Here is a 7732-nt window from a genome sequence, read left to right on the forward strand (position 1 = left end):
TAGCCACATGCTTGGCAGGTCAGAAGCAGTTACAGAATGTCTATGCATGCTCCATAGTTTCTCCAAGGTACTTCCTGGAACCAGGCTTCCCAGTCCCCTCCACATGGGGGATTTCCTTCAATGGAGGACACCGATGCACTTTCCAGTTCCCATTACACAAATAATTATTGAAAATATTAAATAGCATAAAGAGGCACAGATCTCTGGGGCCCTCCACTGGAGACCTACTGTCACATTGACATTGAACCATTAATGACTCCTGTGAATCCAACCATTCAGTTAGCATGGAATCCATCTAACCCTCTTATCATCTAGTCTACATGTCTTTATCTTCCCCACAAGAATAGTATAAGATTCTTTATCAAAAAGCCTTGCTAAAATGGAGGTAAACTGTATCTACAGCATCCCCTTCGTCCACCAGTTTAGTAACAATGATAATAAAAAGTCCATGAAGTCAGTCTGGCATGACCTGTTCTGGATAAAGCTGGCCTGGCTTTTTGTAATCACCATTTCCCTTTCTAGGTGTTTCCCAACCATTGCTTTAACTCAGTGTTTCATAGTTAGATTGGGAAAGGAAAGGTGCATAGTCACTCCAGGAATTGTCTCAGTAGTCATTCTGAAGTTTAGCAAAGACCAGATGTCTCCAAGGGTCTAGCCTTCCCAGGATCCTATCGAGGAATGGACCCTGGAGGGATCTCTGATCCTTCTTAGATCTGCCCTTAGTCAGAACCCAATATAGAGTCCACCACTATTTTTTTAACCAGTCCTATGATTTTGGTGACATAGGGAACTCTCAGTGAAGAAATTCTCTTCATTGATGCAGATCAGAAATTGCTTTGAAACTTAGTCTAGAGTTTCCTGGGACATTTAAGAGTTTAATGACTTGCCCATGGTCGTATAGTCAGTTCATGCTGGAGTCAGAGTTAAACCCAGGTCTCCTGACTCCAAGTCTATGCTATTATGTCACATTACCTCTTAAAGTCCTCCATTTTACTGGGGCTTCATGAACTTGGTGGGTTCCCATGAGCCCAACAACAGGTATCCCTGCCACTTACTTCCCAGATTGTGATGTTATCTTCCAACCCACTTCCTGCCACTTTGATCCCCCTGCCCTTCCCAAGGATGAAGGTTTAGGTTCTTTACTGTGGCACAATGAGCTCAAGAGGAAAATTTTGTTCCTGGAACAAAAGTGACTGTACTTCCACATAAGTTTTCATGTTCCCAAAAGGGGTGGGGGAAGATGGGCAGGGGATCTTATTCCATTGGACTGCCCCAAAACTACAGGATTGTGGAAGGAATCTTGAACTGGGCTGATGACCTCAGTCATCCTTTACTGAAGCTTGTGGTGGTTATATGGTGCAGTTCCCACAGTCAGCCCTCTCTCCTAGGGTATCCCAAATTCTTCACTCTAGGAACCCCTAACCCTGGCCACTCCTCAATTCTTCAAATCCTAAACCTAAGAGATCAAAGGTATTGACTTTTCCCTTTTCTGATTCTAGGAACTTAACCTTCAAATCCCAAGAAATTCCCCAAACCTGAGAAACTGTTGGGCCCAGCGAGCTCTCAGGGATAGCCTTAATCCCTGGGAATCTCTGAACCTTGTCAACAACCATTCTTGCCCTTGCTTGTAGCTATGGGACTTGTCCTCCATTTCTATCCCTATGACATATATAAAGAGAAAAGGGCCCTGACTTTGGTATCTAAAGTCCAGCAGAAGGGGAGAAGGGTCTAGGGCAGAATGGCATTTAGGAGACTTAAGGACACAAGATCTTCACTCCCACGATGAGAGATGAATTACTTGTTCCTCCTTACTCTACTCCCATCACCCTTTTTCTGTAGAGGAGATGATATACTGCTAAAAGAGTCAGCGGGAGGCCCACACCCGGCTGGAAGGACCCAGAACCTCAAGTGCCAAGCCACTGGCTTTCAGTTTAATACAAGAAGACTAGGCTGGGTATCTATGGGCCCCTGGACTTGCCCCGTTGTGTCTGACCAGTCTTGAAAGCACATTTTCAGAAGCCAGAAAGGGCCACATCACTCTATCAGGGAGGACACCAGCAGCCAGATTTTTTCTCCAGATTAAGGACCTTAGCCTTGGAGATTCTGGCTACTATCATTGCACAAGCAGAGTGGGTGATGGAGATGATACAGACAAGATGATCTTTGGTTCTTGGACAAATATGGCTGTGGAGCCTGATGAGTGCCTTCTCTGACTCTGTTTTAAGGAAAAAACCTTGTGAGACCAGGTCTGGTCCTAGGTCACATAGTTGCTGGTGCCCAGACTAGAACCAAGGTCCTTCATTTCTCAGACTTCTCTCTACCACAGTGTGCTGTGTGAACATGCACAGCTAGCACACCCATTCTGGGCAGTAGCCTCTGCGGTAGGTGATTGAAGGACTTTGAGATCCTGACATAATAAGGCTAATGGGCTTGGGACACCCAGATGTGAAGCCCAGAGATCTGTCAGGTCCAATGGAAGCCAGAAGTGGGGAGGAAGTTAGGAGGGAGAGAAGAGACTGTGCTTGGGGGGCAGCACAGGCATATGAGGTGGGGATGTGAGAGCCAGCTTTGGGCTGGGGCCAGGGAGCTGGGGCTGAGCTTTAGTTTTCACAGTTATTTGGTCTCATGAACTCACTTCTCACACTTGGGGTTCAGGTGAGAGAGGGGTGGGAAACAAGGTTGAAGTTTGTTTTTCACAGTTACTTGGTTTCATATGTTTGCTCCCCACACAGGAGGCCAGGCCAGGGCTGAGAGTAGGGCCAGGAAGTGGGTGAGGTTTGCTTTTTACTGTTATTTGGTCACATATGTGCCTTCCCACACTTAGATCTGGGTTGCAGGCTGGCAGGGTGCTCTGGAGGGGCCAGCTGAGTGACAGGAAGTCATATTTTGATTGCAGGATCTTGGGCCCATTGATCATCCACCATGTTCCTGATGAGAAGCAGGATGCTGTGGCCTGCTTGGTCAGTGACTTCTACCCCAAGCTACTCAATGTGTCCCTGGCCTCCCTTGGGGCCTTAGTCTCAGCCCAGGCCCTCACTGTGTCTCCCACAACCCGTGGCATCTACAATGCCATTCAGATTGGCAGGGTTGGTGAGAATGACTCAGCAGCCTGCTCAGTGCAGCACCTTGGGAAAGAGACCCTTGTGTCCTAGAGGCAGGTATGAGTAGCCCCTGCCTGGGCATGGGGAGGGGTACAGGAAGGGGCATCTTGTGCTTTGGAAGTGTTTTCCAGATCACTGAGTGACAAAAAAAGGGGAAGGAGCGGGAATTGGGTGAAAATGCTGTAGAGTGAAGAGGAGGCCCCTGATTGGGGAACAGGGGCCTGGACTGGGGCTAGGGGTCTTTAGGTAGAAAGGGCCATTTGAGACCAGTGTTTCCTGGCTGGGAGTGGGAAGAGGAATCCATAAATAGGGGATGTGATTCCTGGGATAGATAAAGGGGGAGTCTGGCTGATGAAAGATGTTCTGACCTATAGAAAGAAGTCCTGGGCTGGGGTGGGGGTGGGGGGCGCAATTCCTGGACTCACTGAATCCCAAGGCTGTGGCCGACTATATCTTTCTGCCTTCAGACACTGGTGCCATGACCAGGAAGTCACAGGCGGATTAAAGGTAAAAGGTGAAAGGGCAGAGATAATTAGTTTGAGCTTAAGCAACATGATCAGAAGGGAGACAACTCTACCAGTCCGACAGTCTCCATGTCTCCCACTCCGGTAATGTGATAAGGGTTCCTCATGGCCACGACCAACACAAAAAATGATACAAACTGCCTAGGTATGTGATAGTTTGGGGCTCAGAGCACATGCAGAAGGACTGAATGTGAGTAATGACTCAGGGATGGGAGGGAGTAATGGCCTAGACCTTCAGACTGTGTGAAGATCCAAAGTTCAGGGAACATGCCAGTTCAGGGTTCAGGGTGGGGAGTAGCTCATTTCTATTCAACCTGGCCTTCTCAGCTGTTCCCTTTCCTGGATGGTTCCCACCTTCTCTCTTCTCTGTTCCTAAATTTGGGCTTCTGAGTCTCAGTGGAGGAAATCTCTAACCTGAATTAATTTCATTCATTACAGATTCATGCTATAGCATCTCAGCTGGGGCCTAACCCTGATTTTATAATTGTTTAACTTTTCTTTTGTCAGGATAATAGATAGAGAGCAGACCTTCAAGTTAGGAAAAAGCTGGGTTTAAATCCCACCCCTAACATATACTGGCTGTGTGGCCCTGGGTACATTATTACTCCAAGCTGCTCTCTAATATGATAATCTGCAGAGAAAGTACCAATCTGCACTGGTGAAGGGAGTTATACCCAGGATTTCCCTCCACCAATAAAATAAATCCTCTCTACATTACTATTTTTACTAACAGTTCCAAACTTACTCTTCTCCTCTACTCCCTCATCAGCCCACATTTCCACATTTTATTTCCCTTAGGAGTCTGAGGCCCTTCTATGGGAGTTGTCTCCCTCTCAGTAGTCTCATGCTCATGCCTTTTCAGCTTCATCATCTAATCCCACCCTCTAACATTCGCCAATCTGTATTCCGCACTTTAAGTCCTACAAATCACTTTACATACCCCATCTCATTTGAGCCTCATAAGTGCCCTGTGAGGGAGTTTTCAGAGCTATTGCCTCCTTCCCCTTCTTATAAAAGAGGAAAATGAGTTTCAGAGAGATTTGGTGATTTGTCCATCATTACACAGTTGGTAAGACGGGCAGCCAGTGGCTTAGTGGGTCTTTAGAGCACTTCCTGGAATTAGGAAGACCTAAGATCAAATCTAGCCTCAGACACATCCTAGCCATGTGACCTTAGGCAAATCACTTAACATCTCATTGCTGAAAAAAAGGATCCACTAGAGAAGGAGGTGGCAAACCACCCTAGTATCTTTGTCAAGTAAACCCCCAATGGGGTCACAAAGGGTTGGTCACAACTGAAATGACTGAACAACAACAACACACAGTTGGTAAATGTTACAGGCTGGATTCTAACTCACAGTTGGCTCCTCATTTCAGGAATGTCATTTTGGTGGTTGTTAAGAGTAAGCTTGAGTGGTGAAAAACCTGGGAGACCCAAAGAGAAGGCTTCATGATAGTCTTTCTTGAATCTAATTCTAGCATTCTTTCTATTTCATCACACTGACCATGAAGAATCCCTAGTGCAGTCTCTGCCATTGAGCCTGTCTCCTCCTCCCTCCTCCAGGGCCTTGCTCTGTCTCCAATGTCTCCTTTACTCCTAGCTCCTTCCATCTGATGATGAACTTGGCCCTTCCCGAACCCGCTTTACCTTAATTACCCACCCACTTCTATGGCAATGCTCCTCTCCCCTTCACTGCTAAAATTGTAGGAGTTGTCATCACTAACTCTCTAGTCACTTTCTCCCCAAGCTCTTCCCATCTGTCCTCCACAATTCTCCTTCAGCACAGTGAGTTCTCAGTGACTTCCTAACAACCAAATCCAGAGGCATCTTTCAGTCTCCATTCTCCCCGCAAACTAACATTCTCTCTCTCTCTGCAGCTTTTTATGCACATTATCATCTATGACTGAACACCTTCTCCCCCATGGTCCTCTAGAGACACTACTATCTTTATTTTTCACTCCCCTTTCTACCTGCTCCTTCTCTGTCCCACTCTCTTTAGGACCTTCTTTAGTGTGGATAGTCCTTAAAGGCCAGTCCTAGACTTTCTTCTCTTCTCTTTCTTTTGTCAGTCTCATTCACTTCCTTGGCCTCACTACCAAGCTTCTGCTGATGACTCACAATGTGTATCTCCAGGCCTTTACCTCTCTTAAGAGTTCCAAAACCGCACTTCCAAATGTCTTCAGAACATGTCTACCTGCATAGCCCACTGGTCCCTCAAATTGAACATGTCTAAAATGGAGCTTATTCTCTTTCCCCTGTGTTTGACAATGTTTCCCCTTGTGCTGCTGCTGTTCAGTTCACCCTTTCTCCTATGCTGCATCCTTGGGGTGATTGTTGATTTTTCAGGTCACTTCAGTCTTACATCTTGTTAGTCACCAAGTCCTGCCAACTCTGCTTCTACAACATCTTTTACTCCAGTCTGCACCTCTTTATTCTTAATGTCATCTTGCCCTAATTATCATTTTCCTGGATTGTTGAGATAGTCTCCTGATATGCCTTCCTAACCCTGTTCTCTCTTCCACATCATGATACCATCACTAGATTGTATGCAATATTATATGTATAGTCACTTTGCTTCTCTATTCGGGAATCATTAGTGGCTTCCTTCAGTCTCCCACATAATGTCCATACTCTGTTGTTTGGCATTCAAGGCTCTCCATCATCTGATGCTAACTCGATCTCATTTTACATTCCTCCATATACTCTAAGCTGTCATCAGTCTGGCCTACTCATTGCCCACTGAACATATCATCTCCCTATTCACTTCCTTACATTCCTCAGGTTTTTCCATATGTCTTCAATTACTTCTCAATGTCCACCTCTAGGTTTGCTGACTTCTTGCCCACCTTTTTAAATCAAAATCAAATTCTACCTTGCCTATTAATCCTTCCTTGAAGCCCTTATTCCATAGTGACTTTCCCCCTCAGACTTCAGATAACATTGTTTTTGTATGTCCCTAACGTATTTGTATAATATTGTATATTATAGTTATCTGTGTTTGTGCCTCATGCCCCTACTAGACTGTCAGCTTTGTGAAGGCAGGTACTATGTCTCATCAAAACATTGCATTTCCCTGAACACCTAAGACAGAACTTGGTGACATTTTTAATAAATGTGAGTTCAACAAACGTGAATGAAATAATGAAGAAATGAAGAAAGCCAGGGTTCAGAACTTGTGATAGCTTCCTAGGGGCTGAGAAGTAGAATAAGCCAAATTTTAGAGTCTGTGATAGTCTCTAGCTCAGGGTGTGTAATAACCCAGGAATTAGAAGAGAGAAAAGGGTGCAGTAACTCATATTCAGTATTTGTGGTAGCCCAGGACAAAATGTTGGAATAACCAAGTGGCCAAAGTATTTGATAGCTTCAGGCTCAGTGTGTGTGATAACCCATTGCTCAAAGTATGTGATGTCTTAGGGCTCAGTGCATGGGATAAGCCATTGTTCAGGGTATGATTTCCCATGGGTTCAGATTCTGAGATGTCTCTTGGTTCAGTGTGTTTGGTAACTCAAAACTAAGGGTTCGTATGATGAAACAACACTTAAAGCATGCCATGGTATGCCATGCTGGGGCAAAGTGAACGTGAATACCCAGCATGTGTGTAATATTCCCTTCTCTAGAGGCAGCTGACGACATGAGCATATTTTTCTCAGACCGTAAGGGCCCCATCTTGATTCCTAATTAAGCCCAAAGTTACCTTTCTCCCCTGACCCTGACCTTTCTGTCTTATAGCAGGGAAGCAGGACCCGAACAGGGGAACCAGGTGCTCCTGGGACTGCTGGACTTGAGACTGCTATTGATGAAGACCATGGCTATCAACATCCTGTTCACCACCCTGGTCTTGATCTTTTGATGTTCCTCCCATCCCATGAAATTATTCCATTAATCCTTGTCTGTTTTCTGCTCCCTCATATTCCCATGTATCTGTCCTCCCCAAACCCCATTCAGACTCAGCCTCTCTTTTCCTCAGTCTCCTCCCTGTCCTTTCACCTCCCCCCAAACTAACCTCACAATCTTATGCCTCTTTCCATAGGCATTTCATAGTCTTCTCTCTGCCTTCATCCCCTCTGTTCTCTTAGATTCTTCTTTATTTTCCAAGTCTCCTCTCTC

The sequence above is a fragment of the Trichosurus vulpecula genome, chromosome 1 (assembly GCF_011100635.1).
Source record: "Trichosurus vulpecula isolate mTriVul1 chromosome 1, mTriVul1.pri, whole genome shotgun sequence".
Taxonomy (NCBI): Eukaryota; Metazoa; Chordata; class Mammalia; order Diprotodontia; family Phalangeridae; genus Trichosurus; species Trichosurus vulpecula.